This window comes from Saimiri boliviensis, chromosome 2, assembly GCF_048565385.1.
Source record: "Saimiri boliviensis isolate mSaiBol1 chromosome 2, mSaiBol1.pri, whole genome shotgun sequence".
Lineage (NCBI taxonomy): Eukaryota > Metazoa > Chordata > Mammalia > Primates > Cebidae > Saimiri > Saimiri boliviensis.
The window spans coordinates 234,932,762-234,957,232 of record NC_133450.1 but is presented as its reverse complement, the minus strand read 5'-3'; the positions used below and the strand labels follow the sequence as shown (position 1 = coordinate 234,957,232).

General features: G+C 40.1%; 1 protein-coding gene across 2 annotated transcripts in view; it reads right to left on the bottom strand.

Moving 5' to 3' along the window:
• The window catches only part of DIRAS2 (DIRAS family GTPase 2), a 29,523-nt gene extending 5,322 nt beyond the window's left edge, over nt 1-24,201 (bottom strand). The window contains exon 1 of one of the 2 annotated variants that reach the window (XM_039475114.2): nt 23,892-24,201. The gene's annotated coding sequence lies outside the window, so the exon portion shown is untranslated. The other variant, XM_074395537.1, reaches the window with a different exon arrangement.
• Nucleotides 24,202-24,471: the final 270 nt, after the last annotated feature.

The following is a 24,471-nucleotide window of genomic DNA, read 5'->3' as shown; positions in this document are numbered from 1 at the left end:
AAGTGCGTCTGTGCGGTAAATATGTTCTCCTGGCAGACAGAACATCCGGCCAAAGCCCCGGACTGAGGCATCCCACCTTCCCATTTTGCCTTGTATGTCTGCCTACAAATCTGCTCAATTCAATACACGGCTGTTCTTGCATGCATTCTGGAAGCCCAAACCCTCCAAGAAACTAAGGAAACATCAATGCTAACAGAGAATATAAAAGACTGTTAGGAAGTTCATTAACAACAAAAGAAGGCAGGGGAGCCTGCTTAGGAGTTTGATGAAGTCTATCAAATGCTTATGAGATAATTATGATTAATCTGAGGCTGAACCATTGTGAAAAATTGTTCTACATTAAAAAAAAACTCAATGGTGTCTTAGTTTGTTTTCTGTTCCTCTATTAGAATGCCACAGATGGAATAATTGTAGAAGAAATCTATTTCTTACAGTTCTGGAGTGCTGCCTCTCGGGCTCACTTTGTGTCTTCCCTGGGCTTAGGGCCCAGGGAAGTCCAGTATGAAGAAGCTGGATCTGGTGAGAGCCTTTTGCTGTGTCATTACATGGAGGAGAGCATGGCGTCACGAGAGAGAAGAAGCATGTCAGCTAGGGTCTCTCTCCTTGTCTTATAAAGCCACTGATGCCATGACAGGCATTGCCCAGGCCCTTCATGGCTTCATCTATTCCTAATTACCTCCGCAAAGGCCCCACTTCCAAATGCCATGAACATAGACATTTGAGGATAACATTTCTAACACATGCACTTTTAGGGGACACATTTAAACCATAGAAAATGGCCAATGGAATCTACTCTTAGGTTTCTTTCTACATCCTCAAAAGGAAACTCTCTTTTTGCTCAGAAGAGAGTTTCCTAACTCTGCGTTGCCTTGTATTATGGTTATTTAGCTCCAGACTAGAGCATAAGCATCTAGCTAGAAGATAACATGTCTTAACAAGTTCTACATCCCAATATATGTCAAAGAGCTCTTGGTTCGCAGCACACATACTCTATGAGTTGCTGAATATGTGGTCTTGTTTACTTAACATAGCTACACTAAGGTGTTTCCATTACTAAACTCGCAGCCAACACATAGGAAGCAAATGCTAAAGATAAAATAAAGTATTCATGGCTACAATTATTCAATTACCCAGAGAAATAGCCACTGAGCTTCCACTAAACCAGGCTCTGGCCGAGGGGCCAGGAAACAACTGTGCAGAGGACAGACTTAAGGAAGAATCTCTATTCTCATGGAACTCAGAACCAAGTAAAGCAGACATCAATCCAAAAGATAACTTCACAAATATTTAATAAATTATATCCCAGCAAGTGCTGCAAAAGAGAGGTCTAAAGGAACGTAATGGAACCTGAGATATCAGGAACAATTTCACTAAGGAGGTGGCGTGGAAGCAAGAATCCGAAAGATGAACAAGGAGTCAGACAGTTGAAGCGGTATAAAATTCAATGTGCATTTATGAGATAGGTCTGGGGCAATAGCTCCATACTGATCTTCAGCTCACTAACAAACACCCAAACTGTAGAAAATCACTTGAAAAATTCTCCAGGGAGAGAGCACGTAGAATGGAATAAGAATACCACATGCCCAATCTATCATATGACCCAGCAATTCCCCTCCTTTGTATATGCCCATGAGAAATAAAAACACTTAGCCACACAAAAGACATACAAAGATATTCACAGCAATATTATGTATAATAGCCAAAAAGTAGAAACAGCACAAATGTTTGCAATTAATGAATGGATAAGTAAAATGTGATCTATCCATTTGATGAAATATTATTCATCAATAAAATGAAACTGGTACATACTACAACATGAATGAATCCTGCAAATATATGGTAGTAAAAGAAGCTGCTAACAAAAGACCACATACTGTATGGTTCCATTATATGAAACATTCAGAATTGCAAATATACAGAAAGGGCATTTGTGGTTGCTTAGGGGTGGGACGGGGTAGGTACTAGGGGGAAAACAAGAAGTAACTGAAAATAGGTACAAGGTTTCTTTGGGGGCAATGAAATATTCTAAAACAGTGGTAATGGCTGTACTGTAGAACCCTGTGAAGGTACTTGCTGAAGTGTACAATTTAATAGGGGGAATTATGTCTCAGTGGAGTTTTTATTTATAAATAGACATTGGGAGGGCCAGTAATCCACTGCATATAATCCATTGTCCACTGATTCTGAGAATGATTCACCGATATAGAGCATCAGGTCATAGATCCTTGTATGAGAAATGACATGTTAAAGGTAAGAGGCTTCAGCTTTATTCCTACCAGGCAAATACTTGAAACATCCCATATATTCACAGAAGATGAACAAACCCTGAAATATTCATAGCATGAATAACAGTACCCTAAATGCTAAATGAACATATTAATACATTAAGAAAAAACAATACAGGCTGGGCACAGTGGTTCATGCCTGTAATCCCAACACTTTGGGAGGATGAAGTGGATCTCTTGAGACTAGGAGTTCGAGATCAGCCTGGACAACATGGCGAAACCTGTCTCTAATAAAAATACAAAAAAATTACCCAGGTGTGGTGGTTGTGTGCCTGTAATCCTGGTTATTTGGGTGACTGAGGCACGAGAATTGCCTGAACCCAGGAACAGAGATCGCGCCACTGCCCTCCAGCCTCTGCAACAGAGTGAGACTTTGCTGGGGAAGGGGAAGGGGCAGGGGAAGAGGGAGGGGAAGGGGAAGATGGAGGGGAAGGGGAAGAGGGAGGGGAAGGGGAAGAGGGAGGGGAAGGGGAAGTAATACAAAGAATGATACATGCAACAACATCTTTGAACCCAACAGTGGCCTGCTGGGTGTTGGAAATGCCACATATCTTGATGTGGGTGGTGGTTACGCAGATGTTAATACTGTGTTGTTACATGGCCATTATCTAGATTATTCTAACTTACTCACTGAAAATTACCATGAAAATGAATTTCAAATTTAAAAAATATTTGAAAACTAAAAAATCCAATAGGATACATTTTCAGATCCCAGTTAGAGGAATAGTAGTGTTGAGAGATCAAGTATGATAGAAATAAAGTATATCTTTGTTTCACAAAGCAGGAGTTAAATCAAGACTGACAAAATTTTAGTTAAGTGACATATTGGGGGGCTGTGAAGGGAGTAGAAGTTATGTTGCAATATAGGTCTGGGAGTGATGGAAAAGGAAGAGATGGCTAGAAAGCCAGGAAATGTAGACTTCTCTTTAAATAAACGCGGAGATTAGGAAAAGGAGAAAGAATGAGTGGTATAAGGTAATGCAGGGTTAGAGCGACGCAAAAGATTCTGTGTAGTTCTGGTGATGGATAACTGATGGAGCAAATCTGGAAGGAAGCAGAAGTCAGTGGGGTCTAGGATACACTCGGCAGGTCCATCTTCAAGGAAGGGAGGAAACAGAGAAGAGAGGGCACCTGTTAGTTCAGAAGCTCAAATTAAAACTGCCCAGACGAAACCGAAGCGTGAGCTGAGTCAAGCTCACAAAGAGAGCAGGAGAAAGCCTGACCGATTACATTTTAATAAATCTTTACAAAAGTACACTTTAAAACCCAAAAAATGGACACAATGCATGTATTCGGTTAAAACAAAATAAGGAGATTATAAAATGCTTTTTAATGTACAGTCAGGCCCCTTCATTTAGGACCCCTCCAGTCTCTCTTTTCAGAAATAACAACTATTTAAAAGAATGAGAATTCAGTCATCATCTTCTGATGTCCACTGTTGTAATTTTAAATAAGGCACTTATCGTTTGAATAACATTATCTTCGGTCTACCTACAAAATTAACACAATTACATTCCTTCCTCCACTACCCTGATTTTTGTTATAAGAAAAATAAAGTATGCACTAGTATTTAAGATTTCCAGCTATATTATTTATAGTTTGTTCTAAAATATAAGTGTTCTGTGCTTTGCTACAGGCTGTTTCTAAACCCTACCAATAGGCCAGGTACAGTGGCTCATGCCTATAATTCCGGCATTTACAAGGCTGAGGCAGGAGGATGGGTTGAGGTCAGGAGTTTGAGACCAGCTTGGGCAATGTAACAAGACACCATACGTACAAAAAGTACATAAATAAGCTAAGTGTGACAGTGTCCACCTGTGATACTAGCTACTCAGGAGGCTGGGACAGGAAGATCTCTTGAGCCCAGGAATGTGAGGTTGCAGTGAGCTATGATCGAACCACTACACTCCAGCCTGGGTAGCAGAGCAAGACCCTGTCTCAAATACATACATACATACATACTCTATCAATAAAGAACATTAATAGGATTCTGTAAATATTTGAGTAGATGGTAGGACTGGACCCACTAAGAGAGAAGGATAATATTCTTTATCAAACTTTGCTAATTGAAGAACAATTTTCTGTTGGTAACATTTGGATCCAACTTTTTTCTGGAGTCTTTTTTTTCTCTGACTCTCAGTTGCCACTTTTGATATTTCGATTTGTCTCCTTTCAACCATTTCATGTGCTGGTATAAACAATACTAATACATTATTTTAGATGGCATTAAAATTTCTCTGTGACTTGATAGAGTCCAGAATGCAACCCAAGTTCAAAGTCTTTCTTCTTCAGGGGTTATTTATTTTTAAGTTTTGTAATCCAGGCTTGTTAATGTAAAATCCAAAGGCAGTATGATTATCTTTCCTTTGTAAGAAATTTGTGTTTTTCTTTTTCTCTTTAGAACAGTTCAGAGTTTTCTCTTTAAACTTGGAGTTATGAAGATTCACAAGGATATATTCAGAATTGTTTTGGGGGGGCTAGAGGGAGACAGAAGGGATTAAAAATCCAATTTTTCCCACGGCCTGGGACATTTTCTTCTATTTTAAAAAATGACAGCATTCTAACCCCTACATCTTTTCTCTTTCTGAGGTTTCTATTAGATGATGGATTGACTGTACCTATTCTTGATTTCTCCAGCATCTTCTTTTTTTTTTTTTTAAGACGGAGTTTCGCTCTTGTTACCCAGGCTGGAGTGCAATGGCACAATCTCGGCTCACCGCAACCTCCACCTCCTGGGTTCAGGCAATTCTCCTGCCTCAGCCTCCTGAGTAGCTGGCATTACAGGCATGCGCCACCATGCCCAGCTATTTTTTTGTATTTTTAGTAGAGACAGGGTTTCACCATGTTGACCAGGATGGTCTTGATCTCTTGACCTCGTGATCCACCCACCTTGGCCTCCCAAAGTTCTGGGATTACAGCATCTTCTATTTTTAATAACCTTTCTTGTACTCTGATTTTCTCTTTTTCATAGAAGTACTTTCTTATCTTAGTAAATGTTATACCGTGCTGAATTTCAATGAAAATGCTCCTTGTCATTGGTTGTGGCTGTTCTCCTCACTTACCTGAGCTATCTCTGTCTCTGTTTGTTCATTTGAATCCTTCTTTTTCATCTGCTCATTCCCCAGATGTCTTTTGGTCTCTGGTTTTTCATTTGATTTATGAAAGAATCATCACATTGGCTGTGAGAGCTAGCTAGAGCATGAGTACTCTTGAAGACATACAGTTCTGTTTGGAGACAGCCCATCTTCTGAATGGGAAGGCTGGCTGGGTGATGTGATCCACAATCCTGTAATTTCCCTTTACTTGAACTTGGTTGAACTAAATTGTCTCAACTCTCACTTATAATCCGAAAAAGCTTATACACAGACAGATAGATGAAGGAAAGGATTAAGAAAAGACAATAAACCATCCATCCCAAAATGCATAAAATGTAAGAATGTGTGTCAAGAATTCAAAATGAGACCTTGTAGGCAGTGAAAATCAGGATTAGGCTTATAGCGCCTAGATTCAGGGAAAATGCAGTTTGATTTACTGAGTGACACAAGTTTCCCATTCAACAATATTTTAGAAGAAACTTGGATTCATGTGAATGAGATAGAAGCAGGATCTCAGGCAAAACCAACCCACAGCCTTTATCTGTATTATACCCTAAATTAATCCTGCTTCAAAACACAGTCATGGAGCTGGGCATGGTGACACACACCTTTAATTCAGCTACCTGGGATGCTAAGGCAAGAGGATCGCTTGAACCCAGGAGTTCAAGATCAACCTGGGTGACATAATGAGATGCTGTCCAAAAAAATAGTCAAAACTAGAGGAAAAATTATAGATTGGAAGAACTCAGATCTTTAAGAGAAAATGTTTGAAAAAGGTTGATAATTGAGTGTACTAGTCTGCCCTAAATGTTCCATCTACAGCCTGAGCTAAAATGTTTATAAGTTTTATACAGATTGTCTCTGCTCAATTACTGATCTGGTTTCCATGAAATGTTATTAACTTTAAACAAACCCTGTATTTTAAGTTGGTACATGACAGCCCCTTAAAACTCTTAATAATATAAGGTGAATAATGGTCATTAAGAAAGTGTAAATCAACAAAGTGTAAATTCTTTAGGTAGAAAAGAGTACTTTTATATACCTTTAGAATCTTGATTTAAACAAATGTTTACTTTATATACCTTCTTATCTGAATCTAAAAATGATAGATTTGTTAGTGGGAAATGTTTGATCATAAACAAGACAAACACCGATAGTTCATCTTTATCCAGAAAAGCAAAATGCTTCCCCAGGAATCTTGTGTTGTCGTCTTATGAAGACATCTTCCCTGGCAGTGGGGCACATGTGGTCTTGTGAGACACATCCAGAGGGTCTCAGCTGCTCATTTCAAGATGCATACTATCTGCAAGAATGAAGTCAGTGGAGATAAATGGGGCACTTCTTGGAATGGTGAGGATAGCATAAATTATTTTTTAAGGTTTCATTTTCAGGAGGCAAATAAGCCCACAGCTTTAAGTATACAAATAAGATTCACTTATATTTGTCTAGAACAATTTCATTTGGGGAAAACAGGATGACCAAAAATTCCAAAGAGACAAATAAAATATGCTTAATGACATTTTTAAGACTGCCAAGAGCCTGACTACATTTTGGACATTTTCTGCTTCATTCCTTTTTTAGGTGAGTAAGGGAAACAAAAAGGAAAATCATGTGAATAACAAACAATATTGTTGTCTTGGTCAATGACCAATGACCAATGCAGCATGCTAACCCCTGCAGGGAAATACATACCAAGAGATAAAGTCAACTGGAGCACGCGATTCTGAGTGTACGGAAAAGAAAGTATTTGATGCCAGTTACAAGGGCTTTGATCCGCTACTGTGTGCAGCTCAGGCTATTTCATTCACTGTCAGCCCCTGGGTTATCTACGTATATGTGGTTACGTGACTTTCTCGTGTTAGCCACCTAAAAGTTTACAAAATTGGTAAAGTGTAAAAAAAAGATTCTTTCAAACAATCATGAATTATTTTGTTATTCATTCTTTTGGTGTCATTTGAGAATCCATTACCAAATCCAAGGTCATGAAGATTTATTCCTATGTTTCTCCTAACAGTTTCATGGTTTTAGTTTTTATATTTAGGTCATTGATCCATTTGAGTTAATTCTTATCTATGGTGTGAGGTAGGTGTCCAGCTTCATTATTTTACATGTAGATATCCACTATCCCACCACATTTGTTGAAGAGATCATTCTTCCCGCACTGAATGGTCTAAGCCCCCTTGTCAAAAATCAATGAACTATAAATGTGAGTTTATTTCTAGACTCTCAATTCCATCCCATTGCTCTACATGTCTATGCATATGCCAGCACCACCCAATTTTGTTTATTGTAACTTTGTAGATAATTTTGAAATTGGGAAATACAAGTCTTCAACTTTGTACTTCTTTTTCAAGATCTTTTTTATCTATGTGGGGCCTCTTGCAACTCCATGTAAATAGGTAAATTGAGCTTCATCCAAATTTTAAAAATTTGTACAACAAAGGGCATTACCAAGAAAATTAAGAGATCCTATAGAATGGGAAGAAACATATTTTAAAAAGGATGTAGTACACAGAATATATAAAGAAACTCTTAAAACTGAACGACAAAAACACGAACAAGCCAACTAAAAAATGAACAAAGAAGCTGGGTGCAGTGACACATGCCTATAGTCCAAACTGCCAGAGAGACTGAGCCAGGAAGATAGTTTGGCCCAAGAGTTCATGTCCAACCTGGGTACCATAGGAAGACCCCATTTCTTTAAAAAAAAAAAAGACAAAGAATTTGAATAGATATTACTCTACAGAATACATACCAATGGCCAACAAGCACATAAAAAGATGTCAACATCATTAGTCATTAGGGAAATGTAAATCAATGAAGTACTGCTTCACACCCACTAGAATGGCTATTTTTAAAAAAAGCAGAAAATAAAAAGTGTTAGCAAAGATAAAAATTGAAACCCTTGTGCATTGCTGGTGGTAATCTAAAATGGTACAAAATCTGTGGAAGAAATTAAACATAGAATTACTGTATGATCCAGCAATTCCACTTCTGGGTGGAAAAGATATGAAAGCAGGGACTCTGATAGATATTTGTGTTCCCATGTTTACACAGCAGCATTACTCACAATAGCCCAAAGGTGGAAGCAAACCCAATTTCCACAGAAAAGATGAATGAATAAACAAAATGCAGTGTACATAGACAGATGATATAGTTTGGATATTTGTCCCTGCCTATAACTCGTGTTGAATTGTAATCCCCAATGCTGGAGGTGGGGCCTGGTGGGAGGTGTTTGGATCATGAGAGCAAATCCCTTATGGCTTGGTGCTGTCTTTGCAATAGTGAGTAAGTTCTTGTAATATCTGGCCATTTAAAAGTATATGTCATTCCTCCTTCCCCTACCCTTCCCTCCCCCACCCACAACTCTCTATTCCTTTTGCTTTCATGATGTGAAGTGTCTGCTCCTGTTTTGTCTTCTGCCATGATTGTAAGCTTCCTGAGGCCTCCCCAGAAGCAGACACCACTATCGTTCCTGTACAACCTGCAGAACCATGAGCCAATGAAGCCTCTTACAAATTACCAAGTCTCAGGCATTTCTTTATAGCAAAGCAAGAATGGGCTAGGACAACAGAAGTATTATTCAGCCTTAAATGGGAAGGAAACTCTAACAGGTGCTACAACATGGAGGAACCTTGAGGACATTATGCTAAGTAAAATAAGCCAGTCAAAAAGACAAAGACTGTATGGCTCCACTTACAGCAGGTACACAGAGTGGTCAGATTCATAGACAGAAATAAGAATGAGAGTTGCCAGGGGCGAAGGGAATGGAAGAAGGAGAGTTGTTTTATGAGCACGCGAGTTTGGGTTTTGTAAGACGGATGGTGGTGATGATTACATGATAATGTGAATTTACTTACTGCCACTAATTAATTATATGCTTGAAAATGATTTAAACGGGAAATTTTATGTTATATATATTTTACTAAAATAAAAATAGATAAGACTGTATGCATAAACATTTTTAGAAATAACAAAACCATGAATTAAAGAGAATACCCATAATGAACATAATTGGCAGCATTAGCTAGGCAGACAGCTCCTCCTTATTCATCCACACTATATAGTAAAAACAGCGAGGATCAGGGGGTGTAGGGCAAGGGGAAGGAGAGCATTAAGACAAATACTTAATGTATTCGGGGCTTAAAAGCTAGATGACGGGTTGTTAGGTACAGCAAACCACCATGGTACATGTACACCTATGTAACAACCTGTGCATTCTGCACATGTAGCCCAGAACTGAAAGTAATTTTTTTTTTAAAGAAAAAAACCAACAAGGGTCTCATCGAATTTGACAAGACAAACAAAACAAAATATCTTGAGAAGACCAATTAAAATGCACACCTTCATACTGGCCTTAAGTTTATACTGTATTACTGACCGTGTGAAGCCATCATCATTAGCCATGGCATCTAACGCTCAGCCCGCAGACCTGTGCTGTCCACACAGTGCCACTGGCCCCTTGAAATGCAGTTGGCCGAACTGAAATGTACTGCCCTGGATTTTGAAAACTTAGAATAAAAAATATTTCTAACCTTATTCATAAATTCTAATATTGATTACAAGTTAAAATGATCATCTTATGTATTTGTGAGCATATCAGTGCTTTACTGTCAGCTACAGCTGTGACCATCTTGCCATTTCAGACTGGAGAGGCTAGGTGGCCGTTATCATTGCTGATCCTGTGGATAATATATGAAATGTAGAACAAAATAAAAATAAAAAAAACATTTATACATATTAGCTTACACACACACACACATACATGCACGTACATTTTTTTGAGACAAGGTCTCACTGTGAGCTAAGCAGGAGTGCAGTGTCTCAATCATGGCTCATTATAGCCTCAACCTCCTAGGCTCAGGTGATCCTCCCACCCTTGCATCTCCAGTGGCTGGGACTAAAGGAACTTGCCACCACTCCTGGGTGACTTCTTGTATTTTTTTGTAGAGACAGGGTTTCATCATGTTGCCCAGACTGGTCTCAAACTCCTGGGCTCAAGTGATCCACTTCCCTCAAGCCTCCCAAAGTGCTGGGATTACAAGTGTGAGCCTCCCCGCCCAGCCTAAAAATATATTACTTAAAATTAATTTCACCTGTCTTTTTTACTTTTTAAAATGTGGTTACTACAAATACAAAATTACATAGGTGACTCACACGGTCTGCACTGCTGGAGAACATAAAAACAAACCTCTATTTTTCAGCGCAGTTAAATAACACATAATACTTAATCCAATGTGTTACAAAATTTAATTAAGTTTGATTTTAAAAAATGCTTAGAATCCTCTTTTGATGTTTTCTATTAATAGTGAAAGGCAAAATGCCACAACCCATTGGAAAAACATTTATTTTCCTGCTGTGGTAAACTATATACAATAATCCACTAAAATGTATGGTACAAACTAGAATTCACTTTTCTCAAAATCTAATGATAAGATATATAGAAAAAAACTGCTGACAGTGTGAAAAAAAAACAATGCAGTTGTTCCTTGGTATCTGCAGGGGATCGTTTCCAGGATACCTGTGAATACCAAAATTCGTGCCGCTCAAGTCGCTTACATAAAATGGAGTAGCACTCGCATGGAACCTATGCACATCCTCTTGGATATATTAAATCATTTCTAGGTTACTTATCATAACTAAGACAGCTTAAATGCTATGTAAATAGCTGTTATACTGCATCATTTAGGAAATAATGACCTGAGAAAAAAGTCTATACATGTTCAGTATGAGCACAACCATCCTTGTTCCCATTTTTTTTTTCAATTGGTTAAATCTGCCGATGCAGAAACCACAGATACAGAAGGGCCAACCCTATCAGAAGTTACACAGAGAGAGCTTTGCTAAACAGTTGGGCAAAAATACAAATGTTCCCAACAAACTTTAGCTCGTTTATTATTTGCTAGAATTATTCTCCTTCAACAATAAGGGACTTTGGTACATATATTCTTCTTTCGGTGTTTATTTATGCACTTATATCCATTGTTTTTCTTCTTCTCTCTCTCTCTCCTACTCTTTACTTGAATATAGAAGGCAGGAAGGCAGGGACTTTTGGGTCATTCCCCAGCACATCCATGCCATTAGCCCAATGTCAGATGCATCAGAAACACTCAATACATTTTTATTATTTGCTGTGGGAATACATTTTTTGTGTGTGATGCAACACAGGAAAGTTGTAGCAGTGAAGAGAATTAAACCATAAAAAAGTACATAAGTTTTTTGAAAAACTCTACTTAAAACCACTCAAAAGTTGGCAATGCCAACTTGGAAATAAAAAATTACACAAAAATATGTGTAAATATATGGAAATAAAAATATGTGTAAATACATGGAAATAAAAAAATGTATGTGTAAATAAATGGAAATAAAAAATTACACAAAAATATGTGATAACATGATAGAAACAGATCAAGAGGTGAATTACTGCATTATCCATCACTACATTATTGCAAAAAAGATCTTGAATCCAAAAGTAGGTGGGAGCTACGGGACAGCATGCACTTGCATATGTTATTTTTCATTTATAAAAGTCAGACTTTTAAAATACAATAGAATCTTTCCAATACTTTACATGGAGATGTGGAGCAACCATGAAAATATTTTCCATCACACAATGATTCGCTAGTTACTCTGTAGCAAAAAATGAGAGTTGTAGAACTAATATCAAGGTGTGCATTTTCCTTTTATACAAAAGCATTGTTCTAAGTTTATTAATGTTTTCTATTTGATAGGTCTTTAGGAGCAGGCCAGATAGCAGATATTTTCCAAAAAAATAGGCATATTTTCTTCTTCTCTGTAATTTAAAGGCAAGAGACACAGTACCTGCTTTGGAAAGCTAATCATCCTATAGAAACAGCATTTTGAAAAGGGACATATAAAAATGATTCCACCCTTACATGATATTACCCAAAGCAATGTAAATGTGTTTTTAAAATTAACTCTCCAATCAGTACAATTCAGAACCTGAAACTCAAATTTTAAAAATAATTTTAAAGGTCTTCCAAATGCGGGATTTCCTACAGTGTGGAACCATTTGACAAAAGTACATTAATATATTTTTATTACATTTCAAAATACGTACTGAGGATAAAAGATGATGAGAGGCCAGGAAAGGACTCCCTGAAAAGTTGATATGTTAGCAACAATTTGAGAAAGGTAATGGCATGAACTCTGTGGAAACCTGTGTGTGGGTGGTGGGTTCTTCTGGCAGAGAGAACAGCAGGTACAAACACAGACGCTTGTCCAACAAGCTCAAGACACACGGGAATAATTCTTGAATTGAGGGAAAAAGGCTGATGAGGTCAGCAAAGTAAAGGGGCTGGGACAGGCGGGTAGTGTAGAGCTTTGTAAGCACAGGGAAAAGGTCAGCTTTTATTCTAAGAAGAACAGAAGGCAGCTGGAGGGTTTTTGAGTAGAGAAGAGACAGGATGGGACCTCTATTGTAAAAGTACCTCTTTGAGGGCCTGCAGGCCAAGGGTTGGGAGAGGAGGCAGGATCCCGGTCAGGAGGCTCCAGCAATAACGCTGATGTGTGCGGAGGGTGGCTTGTACTAGGGTGGAGGCAGCAGAAGAGGTAGATCGGCACCATCACTGCAACTAGCTTGCCTGTGAGACAGCCACACCCTATCTTTGCTACTCATCCTTTGCTGCTACTCTACTCATTCAGTCAGTGGGGGCATCTGATATGGCATATCATTCATATGCCAGGACCCCAACTGCATACCCATGGCCTGGACCTCTCCCTAAAACTGCTAACTCATATACCTCTCTCCTGCCTCAGCATCTCCACGTGGGTGCCGTGCCCACTTCCCAAATAGAACGTGTGCAAGTCTAAACACCCTATAACACCCCAACACTGCCCCCCCCTACAGTTTTCTTGGTCTCAGTCAACAGCAACATCATCCCTTCAGTGACCCAGGCCAAGAACCCTGGAGTCCTCCTTACCTCCTCTCGTTCTCTTATATCTCAAGTCCACTCCATCAGCAACATTTGTCAGTGATACCTTCCAAACTCTTCCAGACCCCACCATGAATCACCTTCCTCATTGTGAGCAGGCTTTCCAGGCACCATAGTCTCTTACCTGGATGACTGCAGCAGCCTGCGGGGTGATCAGTTTGCCTCAGGCCCTGAGCCACTCCAATCAATTCTCCACTGAGGCTGCAGAACACATCATTCCTATGCCCCAAACCCTCCAGCATTGGCCCTGTCTCCCTGAGAGTAACAGCTAAGGGGCTCTGGTCCACACCTTACCCTCATTCCCACCATTATCCCCCAGCTCACTTAATTCCAGCCACACTGGCCTCCTTGCTCCTGGACTCACTTGGCATGCTTCCGCCTCAGGACCTTTGCACTGGCTGCTCCCTCTTCTCCCAGGTAGTCACAGGGCTCACTCTCTTGCCTCCCACAGGCCTGTGTTAAAATATCACCAGCTCAATGAGAACTTCCCTGACCACCCTATGTCAGTTTTCAACCTCAGCCTCAACCCAGTAGTCTGTGGCATCCTCCTGCTTTATTTTCTCCAGTGCACATTTGCTTTATAAGATAGTATGTAATTTCCTTTTTAAAAAAAATTTGTGTTTGCTTCCACTATATTAAAAGCTCCTTAAGGGTTTTTTGTCTGTTCCATTCATTACTGTCTCCCAATGCTTGAACACTGCCTGGCCCACAAGTAGTACACAAGAAGAATTTGTTTAGTGCATGCAGGCATCTGTATTTTGCTTTCAATGAACACACTGGGAAAGGCAGGCTAAGCAACTTGCTTCAGACAAAAACAAGGTAAGCAGAGATCTCTGGCTTCATCTCTACTCTGCTGTGACATGTGTTTCTGTAGCCTGGGTATGATCTCAGACGGGGCTTCCAGGCTGCAAATACAGGGCACTAGTGCAGACCATGTGTCTATTTCACTGACAGGGCAATGCTGCTGCTTGATGATATCCAGGGCTCTGTGCTGTAGATGGATTAATGAAACCAGACCAACACCATGTGCCTCAGGCAGGCCCCGGGGAGGAAGACAGCATGGAACCTTTCACGTACTAGAAGGAAAGTGCCACCATGGGCCGCCACCAGAGGAAAGCCATTTGAGGTGAGGCTGGAAAAGAAGGCATGCTGACATCATGTGAGGCTTGTAGAGGGCAGAGGGCAGCCACTGAAGGGGCCCTGGCTTCTCTGTCAAGTGGGCAATTTGGTCAAAAACAAAGGCAGCATGGGCTAAGCTGAGAGCAGGGAAGGCAGAAACAATTATGGTGACATCAACAGCAACTAGTGATAGGTTGGTGGGAAAAAAATGGTTAGGAGGTAGAACGGAGGAGAAGGAAGCATCAGAAAAACTCCCAAGGTTTCCAACTTCCAGAACTGCATAGCTAGGATGAAACGATTTGCGGAGAGAATGCTAGACAAAAGACAGGTTTTAGGGAAGGAATCATGGGATTAATCTTCAGCATGCAGATCTCCAAGTGGCTTTGGGACAGTCAGGGGCTCGCATCAGGTAGACAGGTGGATACATGTCCAGGGCCAGCTATGGCATCTGGGATTGAATGTACATTTGGGAGCTACCTGCACGGAGGCAGCGATGCAAGACAAGTGTGTGGATAAGATGGTTTGCAAGAACAAAGAGAAAGGAGCGGATGACTTGGACATGGCCCCGAGAGACTCCAGAATCTGATGTTTGTTAAAAGCCATGGATCTGCACAAAATTAAAAAAAAAAAAGGAGCGATCGGCGGAGGAGAAGCAAACCCACGGAGGAGCTATGTTGCGGAAGCCGAGGAAAGCAAAGACTATGAAACAGAGAGGGCTTGACAGCCTGAACTGGCACCAAAAAGGGAAATCAAATGAGAACTGGCGAGTGCCCACTGGATGCCATGCAATGCAAGTCACTGGTGAACCTGGCAGGAGGCGCTTCGATGGCACCACAGGGTAGAAGAAGGCTGCAGTAGACTGAGGAGTGGGCAAGCTCAGAAACACTTCCTGAGACTTTGGTTGTGAATCAGAGAAAAGTTTATAAATTGGTAGCTACATGGTACACAGTTTTGATTTGTTAAGTTTTTAAAAACTGATTTTAAAACACAGATACATAGGCATGTATACATTTTAAAGAGAAGGCAATAGCTGAATATACTGGCAAGATCAAATGTAAGTTCCTGGTGAGGGTGAAAAGGAAGTGCTATGATCAGAGTGGGGAGGCTTCCGCTGGTCTCCCTAGAAATGTAAGCGTGTCTTGTCCTGAAAAGGTCCTCCTGTGCCTGTGGAGCATAAGAACAGTGACGGAAGATGAGTGGAGTTACCTTGGATGGTATCTGAACATGAGGTCAGGAGGGAAAAAATGAAGCAAGGGTCAACACCTTTGGTGAGTGAAGAACAATATCCCGGAGGTCAGAAGAGGGCAAGGGCATATAATAAGGACCTAGGAGCCATTAATCAATGAAAATTTATTTGTGTCTGCTTTACGGTGACCAGGCAGGTTAACAAAACTGCTGTAAGAGGGAATAGCTACCAGTGTGTCTTGAATCCAATGATCCATAACCTCATATAGTCCTTAGTACCGGAGGGGCTTTTGGCAGGCTTCCAGTCAAGGCCAGGATGCCTAGGATCTTTACACAGATGAACAGCTCAAGGCTAGAAAAACAAGAATATCAACCAAGGCATGTTCTTTCATGTTCAAAACCACCGAACTCAGTTAGAGCCAGGAACTCCTGTGGAGCGATGAGTCCAGTCAACAGAGGAAAGAAACATTGGCAAAAGGAGGAAAGTGGATTCAATCAGATAAAAAAAATAGAATCCCAGTTGGTTCAATGAAAACAGAAAGATATATAGGAAAAGAAGGGAACATTTTAACATTCCTTTGAGAGTGTGAGCTCTGGTAAACTAGAAAGGGCTGAAGCTAAAGCCAGAATTCCATTCCGGAAAAAAGTACAACTATAAGAAAATGGGCTTCATGCCAAGTTGTAAAAGAGCAGAATAAGTCTGAGACACTGAGAAAGAGGAACCACTCAAACATTCATCAGATATCAACCACCCAAACAGCCTGAATCCAGCTGGAATCCAGAGGTTCTAGGCAAGATTCGTCTTAAAAGCACCTTTCGACTTAGCTCTTAGTAGCCCCAATTTATAGATGAGAGAACTGAGACTCTGGATGGTTAAAGTCACAGAGAATTGTTACACAGCTAGTGACAGAATCCACATTTGAACTCAAGTTTAGGTAAGTCAAAACACGTGTGGAAGAGGAACAATCACAATAGCCTAGGGGACCAGGAACACGGTCTAGGTTTCAGTAAAAACAAGGAGGCTATGGATGAACGCTTCACACCATCAGGTATCTGGGGACAGAATCTTCAATTACATTTTATTGCACCTAGGTATAATAATCATAGCTAATCTGGGAAGGCACCCAAACCAATCCAAATTAGTAACAACTGAAAAAGAAGTGCTGGATTCTAAAATGCTGCAGAAGGAAGTCTTTCAGACTAACGTATAATACTGCCAAGCAACTTTGAAACTTATATAATATTCATTTAAAAATGCAATGATGATGCTAGACAGCTTATAATGGATAACCGTGCATGTTTTCTGACTCATCAAAAATGCTATACATGCTTCATATAAGGTCCACACCAAAAGATGAACCCTGGACAACTATACCAACAGGTCAAGAAAACACATGTTTGGAGGAAGACATGGGTTATGCTTACATCATGGGATATTTAATTCATGATGTCAATGTAGCCTTAACACTAGGGACAAAAGCCCGACCAGAGAAGGGCCAGGCCATGGGAGACTAGATTCACAGTAGGAAGTCTCATCTGTTGGTCTTTGCCAGTCTTAAGATAATGAGAAGGTAAGATGATATTTGGTATTCACGTATCTTTCAATGCTGGGGTAAAGACTCACAGTTTCCAATTAGTATACGTTTCTATTGAGTACAAATCCTACAATAAGAGGTCTGGGTTCCATCTGCAGTCTCAAGATTGCAGGGCAAGACGCTTCTGCCCCAAACAAGGCTTTGTTTCCATAATGGAACTGGTACAACTTCGGTGGAATCTGGAATTGTCCTAAAGGACAGAGAATACAACTGAATATTCTTAAAGAATGCCACTGTAAGAATAAAAATATCACCAAAAAGTTACCAATGGGAAAATCAACAATATTTTGTTTGAAATGCAACAAAATAAAGTTGAATATTTCTACAAGGGGTTAACTTAATTGGCTCATTGTTTCACATTAACTCACAATGGCAACCTACTCAACATGATGTTTGTCTCAATTGCCAGAAATGGTCTCTTGTCAAAAGCATAAATTGAATGGGAAGAAGGGGGTTGGTAGTGCAACATTTAGCATGTGACTAAATGATTTGAGTGGTCATTGGTGAGAAAGCAGCACTGTGATCAAGTGTTAACAAAACGGTACACAGTCAAAGAGAGACGTATCAATTGATAGCTATTTAGTCAGAGAGGTAGACAGATACATGCAAGTGTGACATTCACAGTGTTTCATGTACAGTTGCTTCTCAACTTACCAGGTGGCTATCTCCTAATAAACCCCTCATAAATTGATAATATCACATCAAAAATACATTTAATACAACTTACCTACTGTATACCATAGCTTAGCCTAGCCTACCTTAAATGTGCTCAGAACACTTTCATTAACCGACAGTTGGACAAAGTCTTCTGGCAACACAGTCCACTATAGAGTATGAGTTGTTTCCCTTGGTGATCATGTGGATAACTAAGAGCTGTGGCTCACTGCCACTGCCCAGCATCGTGAGAGAGGATCATACCATATACCACTACATATCACCAGCCCAGGAAAGTATCAAAAATCAAAGTTCAGTTTCTACTGAATGTACATAGCATTCCCACTACTGTAAAGTCAAAACATCATACACTGACACATAGCAAGCTGGGAGACATCTACAGGTTTGTTCTTACTAGCATATATAGAGCCAGACTCTTTGAAGCCATAACAGCTTCAAAAGACTCTGCTGAGGGATAAGCTATCATTTATTAACCACTTTCTTGGTATTTTCAGTCTTTTGCTCAATGAATAGCCTTATACAAAAATATTTTATGTTTCTGAGCCTACCTGTAGAGAAAATGCCCATAGATGGAACTGCAGAATCAAAGGGTAGGTACATTTCAAATTTGGTAGTGAGTGACTGTTGCTCTGGAAAATTACCACCAACTTCTCCATCACCTATTCCATGATGGTGTATGAGTGCTATTTCCCCAGACCTTGCATAATATGGAGTATTATCAAACTCTTTGATCCCTTCCATTGAAACAAGGTGTCTGTTTCTCATTACCTAATTAATTGCATTTACTTAATTTGGGCGACGTTGAGCATCATTTGTTAAAAGGAATTGGTATTTGTATCTTTGGAACTGGTGTGTTCTTGTTCCTGGCTCAGTTTCTAGTGGTTTGCAAGGATGGTATTATCTTAGATTAAGGCCATGGCTCTCCAGCTGTGCTTGGAAGAGCAGCACAATCCCCTTCACTGGGACTTTATTAGAAACACCAGGTCCCCATTGAGTCAGATCAGCTGAATCAGAGTCGCATGGGTTTGAAATCACAATCTCAGGCTTAGTAAGGCCATCAGGTGATTATGATGCTTACAGAATTTGAGAACCACTGTGTTTAAAAAAACAGGCCTCATCTAAAATATGTTACAAATATCTTTCCTTTCATATTGTTTATTTTATATTGTCTTCTGGAAAGAAATTTAAAATTTAAAATTTCTGTGGATCCAATTTAACAAACTTTTCCTTTTCAGTATTTCAGTTTGAGTTCATCCTTAAAAAGCCCTTCCCTACTCTGAGACCATTAAAAATTCTCCCATATTTACCTTTTCATTCTTTGTTTAAATATTTGTTCCAACAACTTGATTTATTTCTGCATCTTGAAATTACTGAATATATGGAGGAATTTTAACTAGCATTTAGAGAATGGAAGAACAAAAAAGATACACAAAGCATTATACGTAAACCTGGCAACATTTTTAAAAAATAGATAAGCACATGGTTGTCGTGACGGTCAGAGAAATTAAGGTTATTTTCAAAATCTAGGTTGCCCAGCCATTTCTATTATCCGTGGTTCTATCTCTTCTTGGCTTGCAAACACTCACACAGACCTTACTAAAAAGCTAATGTCAGTTTTACATTTTGTGGTCCACGCCCATTCATTCTGTAAGAACCCAGTGAAGGCCAAAAAGGTTCCAAGAGAGAAGCACAAAGGTGAAGAGATGGAAGCAAAAGGCTTAGTCAATCCTTTTTTAAGTGTCAGATGACTGTTTTATAGGCAAGGAGGCAATGAGATACTCCACTGATCGTGTGTGTTGTATGCATGTTATTGGGGCAGCAGGGAGCTGGGTGGTAAGGCTGGGGAGATGAGTCTAAGTTTATACAAAAATGGCATTGAGCTGGATTTTTGTATGCAAACAGAGAGCTGAGTGGACTCCACCTGGATTTTCCTCAATGAAGAAACCTGGGTTCTGATCACTTTTCCTTCTTGCTCAGCATCTTCTAGAGAGAAATCCCCAAACTCAAGTCACAAAGGTGCTCCAATAAAACAATCAGAAAGTAAGGATGACAGAGCAAAGAAAGCTTCCTCCTTCAAAGGCTTCTTTGAGCCCTAATGAGTATCTGAAGATGTTAAAGGAGGGAGGGGTGTGTGTGTTTATTATGGGAACGCATAATGGAAAGTTCTTGCGTTCTTATTAACTCAGAAAAATTATCACTTTGCAGACATTAATTAGCTTTAAAAAATATTGCCCCAAATCCTTTCATACAAAATGCTGCCCTCTTTAAATCTCCTATCATAATTTCTGAGACAGAGAACCATGTGATGGAAATGGTACCCACCCCACAAGCACTCACTGATCATGGAGGTATTCAGGGACTAGATAAAGAAACGGATATATTTTCATTAAGGCCATTAATTTCTGTGTTTCAAGAATTTGGTATCCATGTGTCATTTTTAAAGCATTAGATTTCACCCTAAACTTTAATGGTGTCAAAATAAATAGACACAAACATTGAAAATACTCATACCAGTAAAGAATAATACTGAAAGATTTGTGTAATATATTTTATCACATAGTAAAGAATAGCCACTGGCTGTTTATTAGTTTTATAATGGGTTTACTGCTGCTTGTTCAATAAAAAAATTATATGAAAATTGAATGATCCATAATGGGTCCTGGGGACTAAGTTGCTGATCTCCATAATCAAGAATTACACTGAAGCAAACCCCAGGTGCGGGGTGGGGTGGGCAGTACTTCTTGGGATAGAAGTTGGTAATGGTGCAAAATGATGACACCCATCTGGCATACCTGTTCTCCGTTGTTTCTGCCACAGTAAACCTCTAGGCCGCATGTAGATTGGATCCCCCATATCTACTCACTGGTTATTTTTTATAGAATCACAGGAAGTATTTGATCTAATCCTTTTGTCTTTCTGATAAAGAACCAAGTAATAGGTTCAAGACAGCACAACAGTTAATGGCAGGAAAGAGAAGGACACATATCTCATGGCAATCTGAGAACATTTGTATATTTATTTTTGATAGTGCTTAGTGGGTGATGGCGCCGAATGCTTTAGCTTTTAAATTACCATCAACTGATTAATGATCTATAGCTGTGCTGGACAATACAATAGCCATCAAATGCATGAGCTATTGAACACTGGAAGCACAGCGAATCCTAATTGAGATGTCTTCTCAGCAGTCATTTAAAATGGTAAAATATCTTATTAGTATTTTATATGGATTATATCTAAATGGTCATTTTTTAATATGCTGGCTTAAATATAGTATTAAAATTAATTTCACCTTTAAAATCAAAATTAAAATCAATTAAATTTAAAAAATTAAAAATTAAAAAAATAAAAATTTTAAAAACCTAAAATTAAAGTTAATTTCCCTTTACTTTTCTATTACGTCCATTAGGACATTTTGAACTCTGCGCGTGCCTCACACATTTCAATTCTATTGTACAGTACTGATTTATAAGAAAACACTGCATTAAGAAGTCAGCTATAAGGAATCTCTTTCTTAAATTTGCCAGTGGCTGAGAGCAAAGAAGGAGAGAATGAGGGGCCATTTGTTTTGAGTACTTCAAAGAGTCCTTCCCTGTCAGTGAGGAGAGACTCGCAAACCATGTAATAAACTGAAAACTAAAGCATTATTTGACATCAGCTAAATAATTTTAAGTTCAAATTTAAATATGCATGAATTGTAAATTTAACTCTTAAAAAGCCATCAGCAATTTGGACAAATAAGAACTGTCGTATTCTCTTCTGATTGAGTAGCTGTTTTCCTGGAAAAATCATAACCAACATCAGTGTCCTACAAATCAGTTCTATTCTTAAAGAGACATCTGTCTACTGTCAATACTCATACCAGATAGACTGATGATAGATAGAGCCAATACACCCTATGAATGAGAATTGGGGATGGTTGTTTTCTGAATCCAAAGTTACAGCTCAGCACTAAACACTTTTTTACTTAAAATAGCTGGCAGGCAACCATCTTGCCCCAGTCAACTGAATGCTCCTCTGACAAAGAAATTCTCTGGTGGAAAATTTACTGCATTTATCATAGGGAAATGATGATTTTGCCTAAATCGATAGGTTAATTTCCAGCATATCAACTCTGGCCTCCAAATTAGAAGAAGAATGAACAGTACATTTTTATTATCACAGGTACAATCTTTTTCACAAAAGCACCCAGTTGTTTTTTAAAAGGTTTTAATTTTTCAGTAAGATATGCAGTATTTACCACTGAAATAATACATTTCCAATACAGTAAAAGTTGTGTGTGGGTGTATAGGATAGGAACAACATATAATAAATAAATAAATAAAGCTCTCCTCTGCTCTTCTCATGAGGAAACTGCTTTGCTGAGAATGCTGAGTTGTTAGACACAAACTGAAAAGTGACTTTCACAACTTGGCATTCCATCTGTATGTTTTCTGAGTCGCCTCTTAGGAACAAGTCTATTGAAGGGATAACAAAGAAAGATTCTGGAGGTTTCTGCAATAACCATGAACACATACTTCCCATCTGCAGGGATCACTGAAGTGTGAGCAGCAGTTCTCGGTATATACGCCTTGGTATCGACAGCAATTACCCCTCCCTGCCCCTTCCTTTCTCTGTGCCTGCCCGAGACTATTACCAAATTAAATGCCATCTGTTAAATGGGATGAAAATGTTTCCTTGCCACTGTATCTTTTATTTCTATAAAATGAACTGTGTCTTCCTGTCCCCAACCCACAGAGCCTCCCTCGTTTCCAGAGATAGATAAAATTGTGGACAATTTGCAATTTCAGGCAACAACCAAGAAAAAAAGTATGATTCCCCTACAAATTTGTTACATTTATTCTAATTTTATCCTCCGCTTTTCTCTCCCTCCCACTCCACCTCCTCGAATCCAAATGCCACTGGAAATGGAGCACATTGTGACTGGTTTGGAATGTAAAACCCTCCAGACTTTCAGCGTTACCTACGAAATGTTCCTTAAAAATAATATTTTTGAAAATTTTTAGTTTGAAGCAGAAAAGTTCTGATACGCTAGACTAGCTTCTCACATGCTAGGGGATCCATTGAAAAGATAACAAGGGCAAATATGTAAAATAGATTCCTAGGGAAGGCAAGCTGTGTCTCTGCACAGTAGGAAGAAACTGAGTTCCACCACAATGTTATATTCCAACATTCAATTGATGCAAGAGATGATTCACAGAGCTTGTAGTTTAAAAGTCTCCCCAACCTACATAGAATGTGAATTGGAGTTTTAAAGAGGAAAAACAGCATTTTTCAAGAGAGGACGACAGAGGCAGGTTCCCACACTGCCCGAAGCCAGCACGGCTTTGCAGGTGCGCCCGGGAGCTGTCAGCAGTCATTGCCATCTGATAGGAAACCACAGTCCTACAACTGAAGACTGGATGCAGCCCCTTGCCCCTCTTCTGCCCTTACAACAAGAGAGCGGAAAGGAACACAGACAGATACCACGAAACACATTCCTTAAAAAGACAAACAAAAGATTCAGACAGGTCTCAGCCAAGCCCGCGAAGTGAAGCAGCCGAGGGTGAAAGCACGCCGAAGCAAGCGGCAGTCTCTAACGTGCTTGGCATTTTTTCTCACTTTAGACCACATCTTCTTAACACTTTTCCTACAATCCATTCAACTTCCACGTTAACAGAAACGCCTGCACCGTAGAATTTTCCAAAAACGGTAACTCTTGTTTTGCAAGGAATCCCTAATCATAGGTAAGATACAGATTTTTTTTTTTTTTTTTTTTTTAAAGAATATGTTTCAGACAAGGGTAGGGCTGATGCTCACCCTTCCTGACGAGGATACAGAAATGCAGGTTTCTTCCCCCCTGAACAACTCCAGTATTTACACGCGGACTCGCCCTCCCAGAGAGCGGCAATCCCTTTCCCGGGGGCTGGCAAACCATCAAGCCAAAGCCGCCCGTGCCCCAGTGCGGACGCAGCGAGGCCGCGGCAGAAGGGGGAAAGCGGTTACCTGGGGAAGAACCCAACTCCGCTCAGAGCGTCTTCCGAGCTCCGCTCGCGCAGGACAGGACCGCGCAGGCTGTGTGGATGCAGCTCCTCCCGCGGGCGGGCGCGCGCGCTCCCTCCCGCCGCCGTGACGCCGCTGTCAGCTGCTCGCCCGCCGCGCGCCCCGCGCCCTCGCGCCCCGCCCGCCCGCAGCCCCTGCACCTGCGCTGGCCCGAGCCACGCCGGCCCGGCACTGTCACCGCCGCCGCACGCGGCTCCTCCTCCTCTCTCTCCCGATCTCTGCCTTCTCGCCTGTGCCAGCTGCTGCAGAGGCCGCTGCTCCTGCTTAAATGGCGCCTGCTCGCCTCCAAAGAGCTTTTAGGTGCCACCTACCGCAGGCTCCTGGAATAGATGGTGAGGGACCGGAATGTTCTGATAATTTAATGAATTAAAACAATTCCATCGAAAGGGAACCAGATTCTTTTGTTGGCATTGCCAACTATAATCACTACTAACCATGTAGTCTTTCCTTCCATTTCCAGATAGTAACTTTTAAAAACCGACTCATTTAAAGACAGGCGAAATGCCCTGCCCCGTAGCCAACC